Genomic DNA, 23,066 nt, shown 5'->3' with positions numbered 1-23,066 from the left:
CACCATCTATATCTCTCTCCTCCTCCACTGGAACCTCACATGGGATGTCCTTCCTGATAGGAAATTTGCCACAGGCTACAACAATTCCTGAAACTGTGTTAGGAGCATTTGGAAGTACACCCTTTGAGGTGCCTAGCCATCTGAGCCTTGCTCTCACAATTCCTATCACTTACCCAATACAAGTACCTGCTCCTATTATTATTTTTTTTGCAGGGAGTCAGTAGGGAGTGTAGGGGTGGTGTACCAAAATGTGAGGGAAGCCCAGCAACACGGGTTGCGATGGCCCAGCCGATTTAATGGCAGGATATCCTTATAATATTTTTCTTCCAATTCTCATCTGGAAACCAACCAATCTGACTAGATGCTGGGTGGGAAGCCATTATCAAGAAGTCCACACTGGGGATCCTTGAAGACAACCCATAACCATTGCAATCCTAGGACAGACTCCAGGTTGGTGATTGCGGGGATGGAGGCAGGACTGATTTCTTCAGGGACAAGAGAGAGACCACGATTAGCATGTGGGAGGCTGAATTAGTTGTCAAATAATTGTTAGCAACTACCCTTTTTCATTCATAGAAACACAAAATAAGCATTTTGTGCCCTCCTCTGGGACATGAGTTTTTTTTTAAATTCACTCATGGAACATGGGCATTGCTGTCTGGCCAGCATTTATTGCCCATCCCGAGTTGCCCTTGGAGGGCTGTTGAGAGTCAACCACGTTGCTGTGGCTCTGGAGTCACATGTAGGCCAGACCAGGTAAAGATGACAGGTTTCCTTACCTAAAGGACATTAGTGAACCCGATGGGTTTTTCCAACAATCAACAATGGTTTCAAGGTCATCAATAGATTCTTAATTCCAGATATTCCAGAGTTCCAATTATTTTACTTTCAAATTATCCCAAATTTAAAGTTCCTCTTTGTCTTAACATTCCGATCTTTCCTGCATTGCAAGAATTTCCGTCTTCAGGAATGACTCATGTTTCAGTTATCATTGTAACTTCATGTCTTGTCATTAGGTATGCTTCTAACTCTGGCATATCTTTTTCTGAATCTCTGCTAGAGGAACGCATTACTATTTCTACCTTCATTTTCTTCACCTGAACTTTCCAACTTGGATAGAATCACAATCTGGGCACAAACTGCATTTAATATTGTGATAGTTTTGAGAAACATTTTTCCATTCAAGTTCACTCATTTGCATATTGACTAGCATAACACATCAGTGAACCAGCTCAATCGAGCAGCATTTTAGAATGTCATTTTATTTTTCAAAGAAACTTGCCTTAAAACATATTCCTTGTATTTTTATGAATGGTAACCTGGTACAGTTTGATTATTACAGCTGAAAAGGGCCTCCTCACAAAAATCTAAGCATTGTAATCAGTGTTCGGTGCACCATGTGAGGAACTCAATTTTAAAGCACTGAAATTAACTTAAAAACCTATACCAAACTATTTGCTCATTATGTAAACGTATAATAGGCAGATCCTTAACAAATTAAAAAATATTTATATTTAATAGTCTGCCGAATAGTGTCCTTCTTAGAGTCTCCTCAAAAACTTGTGAATGTGTGTAATTCGTGGCAATTCCCAATGGTGAGTAATTTAGTCTGGAACGGGGACAATTTGTGGGCAGGGGCTGCTTCCAGCACTATTTTTTTCTCAAACTAGTCAAAGGATGGTGGAGCTTGACTTACTTTGGACATCATTTCCACTTATAATTCTGTGATATGTTGCATTGGTTTGGCTAATTTGGGTGAATTGTACCAAGAAAACAAAGGCAACCTACTAGACAAACTTGGCCATTGTTTCTATTTCCTTTGTGCTTATTCACTGTGTCTGACCTTACATTTGGTTCTATGCTTCTCACCTTTCTTCACAGCTAATTTAAATGTTCAATTATCAAGCCTAACTGGCCAGCCTGTAGGCTTTAGGTTAAAACTCAATTCTGCTGAAGGTGCCAGAAAAAATAATCTTTCAGTTTCTTGGTTACCATTTCACTGGTTGATGTTACGACTGGTCCCCCAGTGAATTTCCCGCTAATTTGTTAACCCAGATGAGATCTCTCAATTTGTTTGGGCCCTCCATCCCCTCTATGGGAATTTTCCTGGCACAAGCCTCCAACTTATTAAAATCCCGTACGAGTGCCCCAATTTGTTAACTTCTAGCTGAGATACCCACAAATTGTTCTGCCCCAGGTGAGGAGGGATGAACTGGCTCCCCTTCTTGATTCAACCCCTTTCACTGGTTGCAACAAGATTTATACAACAAAAAAAAATCCCCTCCACCTTCTCCTCGGGCCAACATTTATATTTTAAATTCAGGCAATTTAATCAGACTTTCTTGAGTTGAAGAAAAAGTGAGCTTACTAACTACAAAATGCAAGAAAATGTTAAAAATACTTGCATTTACATTCATACAGATTAGAAATGAGAATCGAGTCCCAGGTAAGTGGGTAAAATGTACACAAAACAGTCTTTGACTTGTCCATGAGGAGTGGAAATGAAAACTTGTGGCCAATGCAATTTGTGATTGGAGTAGGGCTCACTTTAGCAGGTGAATAGTCGGTTTTGAGATTCCAGTGTTCTGTGGTTTAGTTGAGAAGCTGCGCCATTTCCTTTTCAGTTGGGGTTAGCTGACTTGGCTTGCCTCAACAATCAGGGAGAGAGAGAGATACCTGCAAACCCTTTGCGGGGGTTTGTGGCTGGCTGCATTTCCACTTCTGTGTCACACATGCTCTGACATCCTGGCACTAGCCCACACCTGACCACGTTTTGCAGCTGGCTTTTATCCCAGTCTTTGTATATTCTTGGCAGGCAAACCCTGCAAATCTATCTGGGACATTGCTCATAGAATCGTTCCTGCTGACATGATATTCATCTCCCATTATCTCCCTTTGTCTCCACAGGAAATGGCAATTAGTTTCAGGAAGGCTTTCACGCTTTTGATCTATTTTTGTCTGGAAACAGGGTATGATTCCATTGCCTCTCTCTCTCTCTTAGTATCACCTCCCAGCAATTCAGCCAGTGAATGAATTTGCATCCTTAGCCATCTTTGGCTTATAGGCCCATTTTTAAACTCACAGGTCTTATTTAAAGTTCAATGTTCCTGTGTATAATTCAATGTTTTTTCTCCACCGTTGTGACAACTACAACAGCCAGCTTTTAAAAAAATCTTATACCTATGAAGCTTCTGTAATTGTAGCCTTTGCATTTGGAAAACAAATCATTTTTTTTTAGAATAGTAGTCCTGCACTGGTTTGAGTTTTTGTTCAACTTTCAAAGAATTGATTCACTAAAAGAAGTTAGGCAGACTGTGCTCCTTTAAACTCTCATATAATGACCCCAGGTGGCACTAGTTTAACCAGATGTTTTGGAGAAATCAAGAAGGTTTAGATTGTAGTCTGTAAAGTGAACCTGAAAATTAGTATCATACAAACAGATAAGCAGCAATTCAATAAAAGAAAACACTGATAGCAAGCTTGTAATTCTTTAGAACAGATAATGGAAAAGAACCATCTGCCACAACTATAATGCTCCAAGTACTCAGCATTGCACATGGCTTCACACATCCCTACTTAAAAAAGAAATAGAGAACTCAGCAATATGCCATCAACTCCACAACATTTGCATTTTTTAACAGCTCCAAAAGAAAATTTAATTTATCCTTGTTATTATGAGCAGACAAAGTCAATTTAGTCACTTGAGTATCAACTACATGTTATCCCATTTGAAATAATTTTACTCAAAGCTCAACTGAATTGGATATGCTTTACAAATCATTATTCTTCATCTAAGCAAAATTAGCCATCTCATTTAAGTAGACAGTCTCCCATATTTTAACTGCACATAATATATTCTGCCTTTGTCGTATTGGAACTTACCCTACATTCATCCTTACGTTATTTTACTTTTCTCAAGAAGTTCAAGATGTTTTAAATTCTTCACATTATTCAAATGCACATCCGTACTTCAAGAAAACATTATTGGGCCGATTGTAACTCAAGGAAGATCAGTATCACAGCCACCTGCTTTTGTTTTTAGGTAGGAAACCAAAGTCATTCAGAGGTTTGAACCTTGCTTAGATTCTAAGCTGTGGGATTCGAAGCTGCAGGCAATAGGCAAACCCACTGCAGCTTGTTGGCTTTGGAAAGGTGGGAATTTTGCCCACTTCCCTGCTGAACCAGCAAACCCAAGGGCCAGGGGAGGAGTTCGGAATACTCACATGGTCTGGCAGCAGGCCAGATTTTCTCTATGGATTTTTATTCTCCTGCACCTCCTAACCCCACCTCAATGGAAATAGATAGTCCCCGGGCCATTTTTTATGAGTGGACTCCAGCTATCCTTTTAGGACCATTTCTTAGGTAGTCCTCATCCGTAACATATGTAAGGAGCATGCAAGGCTCAATGCCCATCTATTTGTATTTCAAAATTTCAAACAGAATCATATGTATACCTTATGACCCAGATTTATGAGGCATCCACCTGCTTTAGCCATTGCCTAGACCACACATGTAAAGGCAGCTGGAGGTTGGAGGGGACTAAAACTCACTGCCAGAAAGGATAGTAGAAATCATAGAAACCCTACAGTGCAGAAGGAGGCCATTCGGCCCATCGAGTCTGCACCGACCACAATCCCACCCTACCCCCACATATTTACCCGCTAATCACTCTAATCTACACATTTTAGGATTCTAAGGGGCAATTTTTAACCGGGCCAATCAACCTAACCCGCACATCTTTGGACTGTGGGAGGAAACCGGAGCACCCGGAGGAAACCCACACAGACACGAGGAGAATGTGCAAACTCCACACAGACAGTGACCCGGGAATCGAACCCAGGACCCTGGAGCTGTGAAGCAGCAGTGCTAACCACTGCGCTACCGTGCCGCCCTAGTAGAGGCAGCAAATCTTTACTCATTTAAATGTGGTTGGGTATATACCTGATGTGCCATAACCTACAGGGCTACAGAAAGTGGGATTAGACTGGGTAGTTTGTTTAATGGCTAGCACAGACACAATGGGCCAAGTGGCCTCTTCCTGTGCTGTAAACTTTCTAAAAAGGTTTTAGGATGCATTCAAGGCAGAAAGAGCTTTATTTTAAAGTTGTTTCTATCTTGTTCCAACCAAGTGGACAAAGGTTAAATTGGTTCTTTTATATGTTTTTTTGTGAATCTTTTCAAGCCAATGTGAAATATATAAGCTATGTAAAGTATATAAACTGTGTTGTTAGTCAAAACAAGGGGGATATTTTTTCAAAAGTTATCGATTTAATGATGTCCTCTTAGCAGTTCCAATTTATTAGCTAAATATGTCAAAGAAAGGCAAGAAAGGTCCTACACTTACATAGTGCTTTTCATCACCTCAGGTCATCCCAACATGCTTTGCAGCCACTTTGTATGAAACATCCACTGGTAAAAGGGGAACAAAAGAAAGGAAATTTGTGGGAATTAATTGATGAAAATATAAGAAAGGCTGGAAAATCAATTGAAAAGTCAGATATAGTACAATTCAATGGGTTTACAGAGCTTATCCTTACCGTAAGCTTATCCTTACTCTGTTAACTTCTGGATAGTAATGGACAAGGACGAGTGTTGTCCTAAGGGTAGGGTGCTAAATTGGGGGAAGGCTAACTATAGCCGGATTAGGCAGGAATTGGTGGCCGTTAATTGGGAGAGGCTGTTCGGGGGTAAGTCCACGTCTGGCATGTGGGAGTCTTTTAAGGAACAGTTGATAAGGCTGCAGGACAGGCATGTGCCTGTAAAAAGGAAGGAGAGGAAAGGTAGGATTCGAGAGCTGTGGATAACCAGGGAAATTGAGGATCTGATCAAAAAGAAAAGAGAGGCGTACGTTAGTTCGAGGGAACTGAAAACAGATGCAGCTCTGGAGTAATACAGAGAGAGTAGGAAAGAACTCAAACGGGGAGTTAGAAGGGCAAAAAAAAAATAGGTCACGAAATGTTCTTGGCAGACAAGATTAAGGAGAATCCTAAGGCATTTTATTCATATGTTAAGAACAAAACAGTTGTCAGGGAAAATGTCGGACCTCTCCGTGACAAAGGTGGGGAATTATGCTTAGAACCCAAGGGAATAGGGGAGATCCTAAATGAATACTTTGCACCGGTATTCACAAAGGAGAGGGACTTGTTGACTGGGAGTGTCTCAGAGGGAGGTGTTGACCCGTTAGAGAGAATCTCCATTACAAGGGAGGAAGTGTTAGGTTTTTTAGGTGACATTAAAACTGACAAATCCCCAGGGCCTGATGTCATCAATCCTAGACTGCTCAGGAAGACAAGAGATGTAATTGCTGGGCCTCTGACGGAAATCTTTGTCTCTTCATTGGACACAGGTGAGGTCCCTGAGGCTTGGAGGATAGCGAATGTGGTACCGTTATTTAAGAAGGGTAGCAGGGATAACCCGGGTAATTATAGGCCAGTGAGCTTGACGTCCGTGGTAGGGAAGTTGTTGGAGAGGATTCTTAGAGACAGGATGTATGCGCATTTAGAACGGAACAATCTCATTAGTGACAGACAGCATGGTTTTGTAAGAGGGAGGTCATGCCTTCCAAATTTGGTGGAGTTTTTTGAGGAAGTGACAAAAATGGTTGACAAAGGAAGGGCCGTGGATGTCGTCTATATGGATTTCAGTGAGGCATTTGACAAAGTCCCTCATGGCAGGTTGGTTAAGAAGGTTAAGGCTCATGGGATACAAGGAGAGGTGGCTACATGGGTAGAAAACTGGCTTGACCACAGGAGACAGAGGGTAGCACTCGAAGGGTCTTTTTCCAGCTGGAGGTCTGTGACCAGTGGTGTTCCGCAGGGCTCTGTACTGGGGCCTCTGCTATTTTTGATATGTATAAATGATTTGGAAGAAGGTGTAACTGGTGTTATAAGCAAGTTTGTGGATGACACGAAGATCGCTGGACATGCGGATAGCCTTGAACATTGTCGGACAATACAGCAGGATATAGATAGGCATGAAAATTGGGCGGAGAAACGGCAGATGGAATTTAATCCAGATAAATGCGAAGTGATTCATTTTGGAAGAACTAATGTAGGGGGGAGTTATACAATAAATGGCAGAGCCATCAAGAGTATAAAAACACAGAGGGACCTAGGTGTGCAAGTCCACAAATCCTTGAAGGTGGCAGCACAGGTGGAGAAGGTGGTGAAGAAGGCATATGGTATGCTTGCCTTTATAGGACGGGGTATAGAGTATAAAAGCTGGAGTCTGATGTTGCAGCTGTATAGAACACGGGTTAGGCCACATTTGGAGTACTGTGTCCAGTTCTGGTTGCCGCACTACCAGAAGGACGTGGAGGCTTTAGAGAGACTGCAGAGAAGGTTTACCAGGATGTTGCCTGGTATGGAGGGTCTTAGCTATGAGGAGAGATTGGGTAAACTGAGCTTGTTCTCCCTGGAAAGATGGAGAATGAGGGGAGACCGAATAGAGGTGTACAAAATTATGAAGGGTATAGATAGGGTGAACAGTGGGAAGCTTTTTCCCAGGTCGGAGGTGACGATCACGAGGGGTCACGGGCTCAAGGTGAGAGGGGCGAGGTATAACTCAGATATCAGAGGGACGTTTTTTACACAGAGAGTGGTGGGGGCCTGGAATGCACTGCCAAGTAGGGTGGTGGAGGCAGACACGCTGGCATCGTTTAAGACTTACCTGGATAGTCACATGAGCAGTCTGGGAATGGAGGGATACAAATGAATGGTCTAGTTGGACCAATGAGCGGCACAGGCTTGAAGGGCCAAAGGGCCTGTTTCCTGTGCTGTATTGTTCTTTGTTCTTTGTAAAGACCAGGATTCTCCCAAAAAAACCTAAGTGCCCAATGGGTGGGAAAATGGAGAATTTCCCATTAGTTTTTTGGATGTACTTACCTGAACGAATCTCCGACACTCTGTGCATCACAGAGTGCCTTAAAGAGATTCACAGCAGAGTGCTGAGCAGGCCACTGCACATGCGTCGATCTGTCAGTGGAGAGACTTGTGCATGCGCACACCCCGCCCCCCCCAATCGCCGGCTTCCTGATGTTATCCCCGAATCACCACTCTGACCACTGGCCTCCCCCTCCTGATCGCTGGCCTCCCGATACCCCTCCAACGACCGGCATTCCCAACCACCCCCCTCCCCTGATCGCTGGCCTACGGGAGCCCACCCCAGCCAGTCCCGACCTCCCCCCACCCTATGGCCAGCCCCGACACCATGCCCCACCCCACAGCTGGCCCCAATTATCCTCTCACTCCCTCCCCCACCGATCCTATTGCAGAGTGGCAGTGGGTCCCCCTCCCCACCACCAATCACTCCCCCTAATACGTCCCATCCCCCAGTAAGCCCCGCCCTCTTGGCAGTGCCTAGTACCAAGTGGGTGCCTCTTGGGCAGTGCCAGCCTATCAGTGCCAACATGGCACCCTGGTACTGCCCAAGGGACTCACTGCCACCCTCTCTTGCCCCCAACCTTCCGGGGGGCCTCAATGGCCTCTGTCCCCACCAGTGGAGTGAGGACGCCTGTTCCCCATTTTTGGGGAGCAATTGTAAACCCTGCTTATGGGGACTTCTTCGGAGAGCTGATTATGTTGAAAAAAAAGGGCCTTGGAAACTCGGGATCAGCTGGACAGCGGTCGCGAATCCCGCTAAAGGCCCTTTGCTGTTGTCTCCCAGCCCGCTGCACTACTCGTGCAGGCCTATGTCCCCACCAGTGGGATTTACCCCAGTTTTACGCAAATTTGGCACTTAGAACTTTTTGGGAGAATTCCACCCGACATTTAAGTCGATTTTTAAGATCCTGCTTATGGGAAATTGCTGCAGTAGTTATGTGCTTTATGTGTTAATGAGCCAGGTATTGAAGATACAGGTCTTGATCAATAGGGCCAGTGGGCTGACGAATGGCAGATGGAATTTAATTTAGATAAATGTGAGGTGATGCATTTTGGTAGATTGAATCAGGGCAGGACTTACTCAGTTAATGGTAAGGCATTGGGGAGAGTTATAGAACAAAGAGATCTAGGGGTACAGGTTCATAGCTCCTTGAAAGTGGAGTTATAGAGTGGTGAAGAAGGCATTCGGCATGCTTGGTTTAATTGATTAGAACATTGAATACAGGAGTTGAAATGTCTTGTTGAAGTTGTACAAGACATTGGTAAGGCCACACTTGGAATACTGTGTACAGTTCTGATCACCCTATTATAGAAAGGATATTATTAAACTAGAAAGAGTGCAGAAAAGATTTACTAGGATGCTACCGGGACTTGAGGGTTTGAGTTATAAGGAGAGGCTGGATAGACTGGGACTTTTTTCTCTGAAGCATAGGAGGCTTAGGGGTGATCTTATAGAGGTCTATAAAATAATGAGGGGCATAGATCAGTTAGATAGTCAATATCTTTTCCCAAAGGGGAGTCTAAAACTAGAGGGCATAGGTTTAAGGTGAGAGACACAAAAGGGTCCAGAGGGGCAATTTTCTCACACAGAGGGTGGTGAGTGTCTGGAACAAGCTGCCAGAGGTAGTAGTAGAGGCAGGTACAATTTTGTCTTTTAAAAAGCGTTTAGACAGTTACATGGGTAAGATGGCTATAGAGGGATATGGGCCAAACACAGACAATTGGGACTAGGTTAGGGGTTAAAAAAGGAGTGGCATGGACAGGTTGGGCCGAAGGGCCTGTTTCCATGCTGTAAACCTCTATGACTCTATGTTACATGATGACCCACATCCACTGTTGTTAGGATGAGCAGCATGGAGTGTGCCAAAGATCCACATTCTTGGAGGGCAGGGAAGTTTATAAATTGATTGACTAAATAAGAAAAAAAGTCAGAGGGACTTCTCGACCTACATTCTTTACCAAAGGGAAACCTAAACTCGGTCATTCAGTCCAATTAGGTATGGGAAGGAAGACTAACTTAGTGAAAGGAAACTTATTCCAGTTAAGCTCAGAGACAATCGGAACCATAAGACTAGGCAGGATAATGGGTGGCACAGTAGCACAGTGGTTAGCACAGTGCCTCACAGCCTCAGGGACCCAGATTCAATTCCTGGCTTGGGTCACTGACTGTACGGAATCTGCACATTCTCCCGTGTCTGCTTGGGTTTTCTCCGGGTTCTCTGGTTTCCTTCCACAATCTGAAAAACATGCTGGTTCAGTGCACTGGCCATACTAAATTCTCCCTCAATGTACCCGAACAGGCGCTGAGTGTGGGAACTAGGGGATTTCATAGTAGCTTCATTGCAATGTTAATGTAAGCCTACCTGTGACACTTAAATAAATAAGGATACATTAAGATAGCCCATGAAATTGAGAATGGTGGTGTAGTTAAATATTTTTTTCAGTTTCAGAAGGGCTCTGAAGTTCCATGAAATAATTAGGATGACAAATGTCACTTTGTCCATTTACTTGTCGTCTGTAAAATGAAACACTTGAATGATTTTTATATGACCTTCACGCACTAAAGTTTTTTTTCAATCTGCCTGCTGAAAGACTATAGAAGTGCATGTGAGGGCCCATGTGAAAGTCTCAATATCCAGCTCCAATCACAAGGGCTAATATGCAGGATAATGCTATCACATGAAGTGATTTGGAGTGGATATGGGCACAATATGAACGTAAGATGTTGGTCACAGATGTGATAAGAAAAAGGAGGCAGAGGGGAATAGCTTTAGACTTGAAATTAGATAGCTCTGTTCTTTCAGTCATGGGGTTGTGCATTGCAACCTGACTGTGACTATTCAGATTGAGGTGGGCAACCTGAGAATTTGACGTATCACATTATCTGAATGATTGTAGCATTGGCCCAATGTAGCACTGCTCTCTTCCCCTGAATATTGCCACATGGTCTCTGTCACCGGTGGGAGCAAGGGAAAGGATGGAGTGAGGCAACATTGTCAAGTAACTACATGGACAAGTGCGTCGTCTCTTCTTAAAGGCAGAACGTGCTTCTGAGTAGAAGAAAATTCCCACAAATCAAAATTTCAGAAAACTGAACACTCGGGTCCAGAATGGTGGACAGCCTGGAAATTTGAAGTCCCACTCCTGAACACAACACTTCCTATTTTTGCAGAAGTGCAATTGGAGTTGGGCATCTGCCGTTCATGGAGACAAAAACTTACTCCATTAAAGTGGGATTTTGTTAGGCCTGGAGTGTGAAACATCGAGTGTGCAGATTAGACCAGGCAAGAGCTGATCTGAAATTGGTGAATTCCTTTGGATAGCCAGTACCCCTTTGGAGAGGTAAGGTACCCCTTTGGATATGGTCTCGGGACACCTTTGAGTCATAAGGAAGCCTTAGTGAGAGGTAAAGCACCCCAAGGGAGTGGTAAGGTAGCTTTTGGAATTTTTAAAAGTAAACACAAAAACTGCATAAACTCATTAGAGCTGTCAAAAAACCGTCAAAGATGTCAAATAAAAACTGTTCATGCTGTCAAGGAACTGACACGCTGAAATAGTCTGTCAAAGTTCTCAAAGATTATTATTTAGTTGGCATGGAGGGGGTAAGGGATTGGTGGGTGGAGGCATTGGTTGGCATGAGTTGACACTAAGAGGCAGGCCCAGTATCAAATCTAGCTTGTCCCTGGGAGGTCCCGTTTGCAGAGTCAGGAATTCTCCTGACTCTGCACACCTGACCCACGAGTGAAAATCTGGGCCTCAAACAGAGAGAGGGTTCCAGAGTGATATTGGAGACAAAGTAGTGCCATTGGGAAGAACAAAAGATACAATTATCCCGCTGGTTGAGGATGTAAAATACAATGAGTGGGTAGCTCATTGCCTTCCCACTCACCCCTGATCTAGTCCCCAAAGTATAGGCTGTGTGCAAGCCATTCGCTTGCCTGCCTGGCCTTAGACCTATTGAGACCCTTAAGTGACTAATTGTTGCCTACTTAAGTTCTTCAATTCATCTACACTGCCTTAGTGCAATGAGCAGTGGAAGGTGGGCAAGAGTGGAAAGGCCGTCTTTTCACCCAAGTTGGTGAGAAGGCAGGAATGAAGTGGATACATCCTTTGTGGGGGGGGGGCATTCCCTATGTACATCAGTGGCAACTCCTCAAAATCCTCCCTCACCCCAAGAACATATTACAATTGTATACCTCCCTGCTTGGTCTCCAAAACCTGATCCCCACCCCCACCAACCCTCACCCTAGGGTGCCCAAAAAAGCCAGGACTTGCCTGTCTCCAGCATCTATGATGATTCTTTGTGGAACTGCTTGCAGTCCCAGCAGTGGCCACTACAGCATTCTGGTGTTGCTGAAACTACAAATTGGACAACTCCCACGGGTGAGAAGTCTGACTCTCAGCTTGTTAAGGCCACCTGCGATGGGCAGCCTTGTAAAAACCTGGTTTTCTTCCGGAGGATTGGGGGAATGGGTGGGAGATCGATTATGTTTGCCCACCACCCCCCACACCCCCATCACCAACTGACCACTCACACATCTAGCCCTACATAAATCTGAACTCATACACAACTCTGCTATCCATATCCTAACTTGCATGAAAACCCTTTCACCTCTCATTCTTATGCTCACGGACCTATATTGGCTCTTGAGCCAGTTATACCTTGCCTTTAAAATCCTTGTCTTTGTTTTTCAATCCTTCTATGGCCTACATCTTCCCTATTCTTGTAAATTCTTGCAGATGCACCATCCTCCACAACCTATGAACGCATCCAATTTTGGCCTCTTTCAGACGGTTAATTCGAGTCACTGCCATTATTGGTCATGCTTCCAGTCAGCTGAACCCAAGGAATTCTTTGCTAAAACCTCTTCTCTTCTCCTCCACTCCCTGCTCCTTTACAATGTTCCTCAAAATCTACCTCTTTAACCAAACTTTGGTAATCTGTCCTAATATCGTGGTCCAATGCCAAATTGACCTACTGCTGTGAAGTGTCTTGTGACATTTATAGTGTGCGAAGCACTATATAATCAAATTGTTGCTGCTGAGAAGAAACAAGGTGCGTGAAGTCAGATTTGTCCTTTAGCGACATTTAAAAGCTATTTCTGGGCTGCAGGATTGGAAAAGGAAATTAGAGGAGGATTGTCTGAGCACTCGAAGCAATTTGCTTTTTTCTGTATCTCACATTGAATGTGAAACATATAGAATCCTACAGTGTAGAAGGAGGCCATTCGGCCCATCAAGTCTGAACTAAGGCCCTATCCCAATTACCCATGCATTTATCCTAGCTCATCCCCCGACACTAAGGGACAATTTAGCATGGCCAATCCACCTAACCCACACATCTTTGGACTGTGGGAGGAAACCAGAGCACCCGGGGGAAGCCCACGCAGACACATGCAAACTCCATAGAGACAGTGACCCAAACCGGGAATTGAACCTGGATCTCTGACACTCTGAGGCAGCACTGCTAACCACTGTGCCACCATGCCGCCCCAAGAAGAGGCTTTGCATTGGCCGGGAATTGAACCCGGGCTTCCCACGTGGCAGACAAGAATTCTACCACTGAACCACCAATGCACACTTCAATGGAATTACAGATCAATGTGCTTTACAATTGCTGCATTGTGTTATTCTACCCTCTAGGTTCACAGCTGCCTGAGGAGCTAGACATTGTAGAGAATGGTGAAATATGGGTTGCAGAATGGGAGGAGGAGCAGGACACACAGTGTGGCTAACTAAATGGAGAGGTGGATGCTCATTCTGGTGTGAAGGACAGGAGCTGTCATTCTGGCAATACTGTACTTTCAAGATGCTGATGTATGTCCAACACTTGACCATAAGAATCCTTACCTCATTACCTCCCAAACTCCTGACTCCACTAACTCTCTGCAAGATAGACGTGACAGACAAGGCCCTGAGCCTTGTGAGATGGGACACCTTTTCAGAGTTGGCCTTGTTGGTGGTGAGTGGAAAAGTGATATGGAACCTCTGGGAATTGGGAGAGATGCATTCCCAACCCCTGTAAAATAGGGTCAACCCTACATTGATATTTGCTGAACTTTCTAATACCTTGACTGAAATGAAGGGCCTTGGGCCAAAGCTTGGGTGGCATGGTGGCACAGTGGTTAGCCCTGCTGCCTCACAACATCAGGAACCCATGTTCAATTCCGGCCTTGGGTGACTGTCTGTGTGGAGTTTGCACATTCTCCCTGTGTCCATGTGGGTTTCCTCCGGGTGCTCTGGTTTCCTCCAAAGATGTGAGGGTTAGGTTGATTGGTCATGCTAAATTGACCCTAGTGTCAGAGAGATTAGCAGGGTAAATGCGTGAGGTTACGGGAATAGAGCCTGAGTGGGACTGTGATCAGTACAGACTTGATGGGCCGACTGGCCTTGTTCTGTACTGTAGGGATTCAATGATAAGCTGGATCACTTTGACAACTGCAGGGTCCTCCTTTTTCATCCAGGACCAGAAGCATGATTTCAGAATCCAAATGTCTTCTTTCCACCCATGGCCGCCGCTGGCATGTGGAATTGGCTGCAGTGTTGGGAGTAGAGTTTCCAATGCTCCTGGATTGCCCAGGCACCCCCAGCAATCTCTGTGGCATCATCTGTCAGTGCGTTTAGCTATTAACCTAAACCCAGTATCTTGACGCACCCTGATAGAATGCAGAGACCTTGAAGAGGGGACATGTTGAAGGGAATTCCTCATATTGTTCAAAAACACATGTCCAGTGGGTGTCAAGTTTACTGCTTTTTGCTGGATGTTTGAGTGCTTGCAGTGTTAAAATAGACTTCTTATTTGAAATTGGAATTGGCTTTGTGTTGTAAAAAGAAATGTTTTCTAAAAAAAAAGGCCTGGTGTATGTATTATGCTCGCCTATGGGAATCATGTGGGGAAATGGGATTGACCAGACTGATCCACGGAGAGATGGTATGGACACGATGGGCTGAATGGCCTCCTTCTGTACTGCAAATGATTCTATTATTTGATGTGTGTGCGCATGTGAATGGTTGTATCTTTCCTGTGCTGCACATTGATCCTGTGCTAGGGCATCATCAACCATGGCTTTAGTAGGAATGCCTCGTTACCCGAGTTCCATTAATTTAAATACTGAGCATGTGCAGCTCAATAACAGGCCATTAAGCCCAACTGGACTGTTCTGGTTTTGATACTCCACACCAATCTCCCTTTCCATCCAGTTTATTTCTGCTTTTCAGCATATTTCTATTCAACTTTTGTCTCATATATTTATCTAATTTCCTTTGAAAATATCTGAGCCATTTGCTTCAGTAATTTCCTGTTGTGGTGATTTTCACATTCTAACCACTAACAGTTAAGAAATTCCTCCTGGTTTCACTATTGGATTAATTAGTAACTAACTTGTTTTGATGGAGCTTCATTTTGGTTTCACCACATTGACCTAAGTTTTTAAGTTTATTTATTAGTATCACAAGTAGACTGCACGGTGGCACAGTGGTTAGCACTGCTGCTTCACAGCGCCAGGGACCCACGTTCGATTCCAGCCTCGGATGACTGTCTGTGTGAAGTCTGCACGATCTCCCTGTATCTGTGTGGGTTTCCTCCAGGTGCTCTGGTTTCTTCCCACAGTCCAAAGTTGTGTGGGTTAGGTAGATTGGCCATGTTAGATTGTCCCTTAGCGTCAGGAGGATTCACAGGGTAAATATTTGTGGTTATGGGGATAAGGCCTGGGTGGGATTGTTGTCAGTGCAGGGTCAGTGGGCCAAATGATCTCCTTCTGTACTGTAGGGATTCTGTTATACCTTGTACAGCCCATTCATAATTTTAAAGACATCTATCAGGTCACTAAGTAAAAACTTCCAGCCTGTTCAATCTTTTCCAGTAGCTGCAATCTCTCAGTTCTGGTACATTCCCTGTAAATTTCTTTTTTACATTTTCTTCACTGCTTCCATGATTTTTTTCTAGTTTGCATGACCTGTGCACAGTCTGACAGGTTTACAGCCTGACTTGGGTTCTATACAGGTTTAGCATAACTTCACTACTTTTGAATTCTATACACCAGAAATAAATCCCAGTGTTCTGTTTTCATTACGTTACTGCTTTATAATGATCTCTTCATCTCTATCGCTGGATAATCATAAGAAATAGCAGCAAGTGCAGGCCATTTGGTCTCTCAAATCTGCTCAGCCATTCAACAAGATGATGGCTGACCTGACTGTGGCCTTTACTTTCTTGCCTGTCTCTATAACTCTTGACTCATTGTAGGTCAAAAATCTGTCTAACTCAACCTTCAATATATTCAATGACCCAGACTTCACTGTTGTCTGGGGTACAAAGAACATAGAAAAGAGTAGTACAGCACAGGAACAGGCCCTTCAGCCCACAATTTTGTGCCGAACATGATGCCAAATTAAACTAATCCCTTATGTCTACCCTTGGTCCATACCCCTCAATTCTGTGCATATTTATGTGATTATCTAAAAGACCCTTAAATGCCCCTAACATATTTGACTGCACCCCAGACAGTGCATTCCAGACACCTACCACTCTAGCCAATTACAAATTTTAATCAACTCTCTGAGAGAAGCAATTCCTCCTCATCTCCACCTTAAATGGGAAATTCCATGGGGACGATTCTCCCAGCCTGCTGCGCTGCCTGACTAGCGCAGCAGACTGGGAGACATCAGCGGGGGCCATTTTGGTGGCTTCCAGCTGGGCATCATGGCCTCTGCAGGTATCCGGCACTAAGTTTTTTTTTGCCTAATCAGCTCCACTGCGCATGTGCCGATCTCCGCACTGACAGGTCAGTGCATGTGCAGTGGCCCTCTCAGCACTATGCTGCCGGCCTCTCCAGCAGGAATAAGCCCCACCCACAGATCTCCAGAGTGAATCATGCCGAGACATCTACAATGCACAGAGTGTTGGAGTTTCATTCTGGAAATCACACTAAAAAAACAGTGGGATTTGCTCCCATTTTCCCACACGTTGGGAACTTCTTTGGGGAGAATTCCGGCCCATATTTTGAAACTGTGTCCCCTCTTCCCCTATACCAATAATGCACACAGTATCCTAGGTGTCTCTCACCAATGAATGCCCTGTATAGTTGAAGCAAGACTTTGCTACTTTTATACTTAATTCTCCTTGCAATAATGGTCAGCAATCCATTTGCCTTCCTAATTCCTTGCTGGACCTTCGTGCTAATTTTTTTGTGATCCATTTACAAGGATATGCAGATCCCTCTGTATTGCAGCATTCTGAATTCTCTCTCTATTTAAATAATATTCTGCCTTTCTATTCATGCTACCAAAGTGGCCCATCTATCCCTGACAACCCAGAATAAGTAAAAATGAGAAACATTGGTAATTATTTTCACATGTTTGAAGAATCTGTAGTTGTTTTTAACAATGTTTGAAGATGACATCTAAGCGTTTGCATCAATTGTAAAGGGATCAATTATAATTTTTGGATCATAAGAAATATAGATCTATGTGACCTGCTGACCCTTGACTGGGAAGGAAGTTAAAATTTGAATGTTGTGCAACAGACAAAGACATAGAGCAGAGAGAAGGCATTCACCAAGCTAAGTGGATTCCTTAGCGATTGAAAAGCATGTTTAAGACTGTTGTGATTAGTTCTTTCACTTTGAGTGATTGAATGCCATAACATGCGAAAGTAAGGTGGTTCAGGTAAACCTACATTACCACGACTGATGGGAGCTGAGAGGGTTCCAGAACAAAGGTCGCCATCATTTTGGAGATTGCTCAGACGGACTCCTGTTTATGTGGGAGCCGCTGCCTGTGGCGAATTGGCTAAATCCCTGAAGAAAAGGGATTAGAAAAGGCCTGAGGAATATCTGAGATTGGAAGAACTGTGTGCCTTAAATTGGGGTCATTCACACAGTGCAGACTGCTTAGTAACTCCATGAGCTATCTTTATTGTATCTGCTTTTCCATATGAGATTTATAACTTATACTGACTGTTAGTCTGTGAGTTTATATTTAATTCATTGTTTTGCTGTGTACTAAGTTAAATACTGTCTGAAAATTCATTCAATTTGGAGTTGTTAATATTGTTTCTTTTGATGTTCAGATTCCCATGGCAATCATAATAACATTATGTTCTTGTCTGTCAAATCTTTGCCTACTCATTTAAGATGGCCATATCCCTTTGCGGACTTTGTGTTCACCTCAGAAATGTACTTTCCTTGCTATCTTTAAACCGTGAACAAATTTGGTTACAATACCATGATCACAATCGAGACCAGTAACCACTTTTCAATAAAGAGGAAATCCAAAAATCTAGTTATTTACTAAAAGAATGAAGTTTCAAGATTCCACTATTCAAAACAGAAGAATTTTGTCTATACAAGAGTTAAACAAAGTCAGAGCTAAATACTATCTTAGATAACCATTTGTACTTTAACGATTTCCTTTCTATCCTTCAAGAGAAAGCTTCCTTGGCATAGAATTTTCACAATCCTTGGAGCTCATGAAACATCACACTCTGTGCTATAATAGTGGAGCATTGTATCTTTTGATATTTTGGATCAATGGAATTGACCCAAGAGGACGCGAAAGAGTATGTGAGTATAAATGTCACATGGACTAATCGTGTCTGGTCGCTTAAGTGAAAGACAGCTAACTGATAGACCCAAAATAAAGAGATGGTTGGCTTTCTTTCTGTGATTCATTTGTGTAACTATAGTTGACCTTTATCATGAATAAAAATCAAACATTTTTACTTATTATTCTTCAAAAATGGAAACTTATAACAACAAATAAACATGGGTGGTGATATACATTACCTTCCAATTGTCCCTGTCAGTTTCTCTCTGTTGAAACATTCATATTAAATGTATTTACTTATTAAGCAGCCACAGTATTGGAAAAGTGGAATCTATAAATCTAAGGATCAGGTTCTTGAGTTTTTTTTCTGGGAAGTAAACCTACTGGAATAAAAAAGCCACAAGTGAGGGCTGCCAGGTATTTACAGTCTACGAGACAGCACCAAGAAGCTGGGAAGTCTGCAGTACAAGGTCATACAAGATGAGATCTGATGGCACCATGTAAACATTTCTGCGCATCCTTTAGGGTAGACCAGTAAATTGAATGCACTAACATCGATAATGACATCAATGTAAAGAAAACATGATAGCAAACAGGGCTATTCAACCCCCAAAATAACTTGAGTAGCAGTGAAGTGCATCCCCCCACCCCCCCCCAGTAAAGTTACATAAGACTACATAAAAAAGAATTAATTTCACTGTGACAATGTCTGAATTTGGTAGCCCAAATTCGTCGGTAATTAAAAACCCAATTTAAACAACTGTCGGAGACTGAATTCAATTTACTGAAGTAAATCTGATATAAGACAAAAATTAAGCCCCTTAAACCAGCAGCTCAGTGAAATTAAATTAATTATGACTAACAGGCTGAGTGTGTTGTTTTGCAAATCTGACAGATTGTGTATTATAAAACGAGTGTTTAAATATTAATAATGCATTTTGCTTCCATTTTAAACAAAGCACGTGACTTTTTCTAGTATCACAGCTGAGTCCAATGTGTAGAACACATGTATTTTCCTCACTTTGTTCTGCTGTACAGTTTTGAGCAGTTTGCAATGGAAACGATCTTGTTGAGAAAGCAAGCTGCATGTTTGACTGAGCACAAGACAGGACAGCTTCTCAGGAATACACTAACAAAAGCTTGGCCACCTCTGTGGAATGTTAAGAGAGGCCCTTTAACAACATTCATATGCCACTTGACCCAGAGTGCAGCAAGGGCCAGTATTCAGCAGGTCCCAGATTCTATATTTAACTGTACATCTGACTTCCTTCTGTGACCCGCCATTTAAAAGACTACTGTAGACTCTTATCAGAAAAAGTTCCAACATTCTTAGATATCAGTCTTCAAAAATGGAGCTGGGCAATACTAAAAATAAATGCAGCGGCAATAAATATTACCTTGAATTGTCCTGACCAATTGAAACAATATTTTTCATATGATACAAAGGAAACTCCTCCAGAAAGTGCCAAACTTGCACAGCCAAGGCGCAACCGTCTCACAATGACAGTTTCACAACCTTAGGGCGTGATGCTTAGCAGAGTATCATGTGATGTCAGAGAGCAAGTGGTCTTATGACCCATGAGAAATTTAGAGGTTTTTATTTGGCATAATCCCAGGGCTATTACTGAATGTATATATTCTGCTATAGTGTATTGGCAAACCAGGTCATCTGCCACCTACATTAAATGTTTTACAGAGTGAAGATGCCATCTGCCATTCAAGCGCTCAAACTGTAGTTGTCTGAAAGAAAGCACTGTACATTTGTATGAGCACCCCTCCATTAAAACTGGACCTGGGTGGTTTGGAGGGAAAAGAGGGCAGGGAAGGGGATTAGGGTCAGGTTTGAAATTGTTTTTAGTCTTCTATATCCCACCTGCCTCAAACTTGCTGATCTTTGAGGGCTAAACTTTTTTCTTGTTGGCCTGCTCTCTCATAAATTAATTATCCCACCACATAAGATTCACTGGCAATGGTTTCACTTTGCCCAGGATCTGTTTCCCATCTGAAGCATTTATGAGGCACCAGAAATAAAAATTAGGCTAGAATGCTGATATACTAGATCCTGGACTTTCTCATCCATTTCCATGGGGATGCATTTGAACTGCAGTCTTCAGCTATGTTTAAAGAAGGAAGTTTCCCAATCATCAATATAATGGAAGAGTGATTGTTCCCCAATGCCAAGTGAAAGTGTCCTTGTAGCCCAGGTGACTAGCATATTTGGGTTGTGTCATGGACATAATGTGTCTGTTTTATTGTTTTCCATGATCAAAATGTTTTAATATGTGAGGTCACTGCAAGCTGTTGTGAATTAAAAAATAGTGAAGATTATCTATTATCACACACTCACCCTGTCCCTCATGCACACCATTAGACACACAAAAATTAAATACAAATAAAGATCTAATAACAATACGATTATTTCAGTCTCTTTTGTAGAAGGCCTGTAGTTGCTTAGATAACTACATAGAATCCCTACAGTGCAAAAGGATGCCATCGAAACGGCACCGACAACAATCCCAACCAGGCCTCATCCCCAAACACCCATGTTATTATCCTAACTAGTCCCCTTGACACTAAGAGGTAATTTAGCATAGCCAATCAACCGAACCTACACATCTTTGGAGTGTGGGAGGAAACAGGAGCATCTGGAGGAAACCCACACAAACACAGGGAGAATGTACAAACTGCACATAGACAGTGACCCAAGCCGGGAATTGAACCCAGGTCCCTGGTGCTAACCACTGTGCCACCACGACATCCATGCTTTTGCTGAATTGGAAGTCTTGTAAAATTAGAGGATTCTCAGTAAGCTGCAAAATTTTTGTAGTTGAAATGCCAGGAATTTGAAATAAGTTGCACGGGAGAGACCATCTCCCACTTTCAAGCTATAGTCGTTTATCAGCTTGGACAAGGAGTTGTCTTGCAGCTATTTTGGTGGCTTAGATGATATTTACAAAGGTATCTGTTCCAGAACAGCTTCTGCCATTATATTTTAAAACAAACATGTCTGGCTTATGCATGTGAACTGTTACAAATCCAAAGTCCTTTTTCAACTATGCTGGTGTGTTAGACCAATATACATCCTGTGCTGTGCCTTTTCATATCAAGAAGTCTCACAACACCAGGTTAAAGTCCAACAGGTTTATTTGGTAGCACAAGCTTTCAGAGTGTCGCTCCTTCTTCAGGTGAGTGAGGAGTTGTGTTCACAAACGGGGCTGTGGGTCCGCTGCAACTCTGTCTGAGCTCAGTGAGGGGAAAGGGGGGTGTTCGCTGCCACTCTGCCTGAGATCAGTGAGGGGGAAGGGGAGGCCCGCGATCAGTCTGAGTGGCGGAGAGGGTGGGGGGGGGGGGATAAGGGGGTCAGTAATGTTGTGGGAGGTGGGCAATGTTTGTGGGGGCCAGGGGAAGGCATTATCCAGTCCGGGAGGGATGTGGCAGGGGAGCCACATTCTACCATTTTTTTTGTCTGCGCATGCGCAGTTGGAGGCGCCGATCGGAGCTGTAGGATTTTGGGCGTGTTAAGCCCTGCCACAGGCTTGTGCAGTGCGATTCAGAATTGCTGATATTTTTTCAGGCAGAGTGCATTTGGGGGCACCTGAGAACGGTCTAAAAGTCAGCTCTGAAACACTTCTAGTTTCAAGTCCATCCAGCACTTAGAACCAAAATGGTAAAATAGGGCCCGATGTCTCTATTGTGCATGGGGGATCCAAATGATGAGTCGGCTGATATGTTATAGTCCTTCCTTTTGGCAGTGCATCCTTAAGAAAGGGATGAATTTCATAAGTGGTTGTGATTGTCCATGTTTTAAGTATTGTCTTGTTTTCAGGACCGTCTGTGTTGTATACTGCCAGAAGACACAAGGTATGGTGCGGCCATGTTAAAAGCTTTTATATTGCAAACAGCCACCTATACCACAGAGAGAGAGAGAATTTGTGACAGTTTCAGTTCCCCTAACCCTCCCCTAATCCAAAAGAACAGAACTCAAAACAACAGTATCCTATCACTTTGTCCTCAGCCACACTTCCTCGCCACATCTCTATTTCCATCCTCTGGCTCCTTCCCATGGCAAGCACAGAAAGACAGGGAGCTTGCTGTAGGTTAAGCATAATGTTAATATCATGGACCAGTAATCCAGAGACCAGACTAATTTTCTGAAGGCATGAGCACAAATCTCACAATTACAGATAGTGGAATGTAAATTCAATTAATAAATCTGGAGTTGAAAGCTGGTCTTAGTAATGGTGACCATGAAGCTATCATTGTTTATTCCATTAATCCATCTGATTCACAAATGTCCTTTAGGGAAGGAAATCTGCCATGTTTACCTTGTCTGACCGACAAGTGACTACAGACTCACATAAATGTGGTTGACTCTTAATTGCACTCCGAAATGGCCGAGCAAGTCACTGGGAGGGATTTTTTGGCCGTGCGTTCCCCAAGACCGGAAATTCCCTCCCGAGGTCAACGGACATTTACATGATCCGCTGAATTTTCTGCCCCACCCGCTACAATTCTCATTCTGCATTTCTGCACTTGATGTTGAAGGGCAACTAGGGTTGGGAAACAAACTCTGACACTCACATCTCAGGAAAGAACAAAAGGAGAGATGCACCTCAGACCAGAAATCTCAGTGGTGTCAGC

General features: G+C 43.2%; 1 non-coding gene across 1 annotated transcript; it reads right to left on the bottom strand.

Moving 5' to 3' along the window:
- Nucleotides 1-13,386: 13,386 nt before the first annotated feature.
- trnag-gcc (transfer RNA glycine (anticodon GCC)) lies at nucleotides 13,387-13,457 on the bottom strand. Its single transcript has one exon. It is a non-coding gene; the product is annotated as a tRNA-Gly (tRNA).
- Between the last annotated feature and the right edge of the window lie 9,609 nt (nucleotides 13,458-23,066).

The sequence above is a fragment of the Mustelus asterias genome, chromosome 1 (genome assembly GCF_964213995.1).
Source record: "Mustelus asterias chromosome 1, sMusAst1.hap1.1, whole genome shotgun sequence".
In the NCBI taxonomy this organism is placed as follows: Eukaryota; Metazoa; Chordata; class Chondrichthyes; order Carcharhiniformes; family Triakidae; genus Mustelus; species Mustelus asterias.
This window is presented reverse-complemented; position numbering and strand designations above follow the sequence as displayed.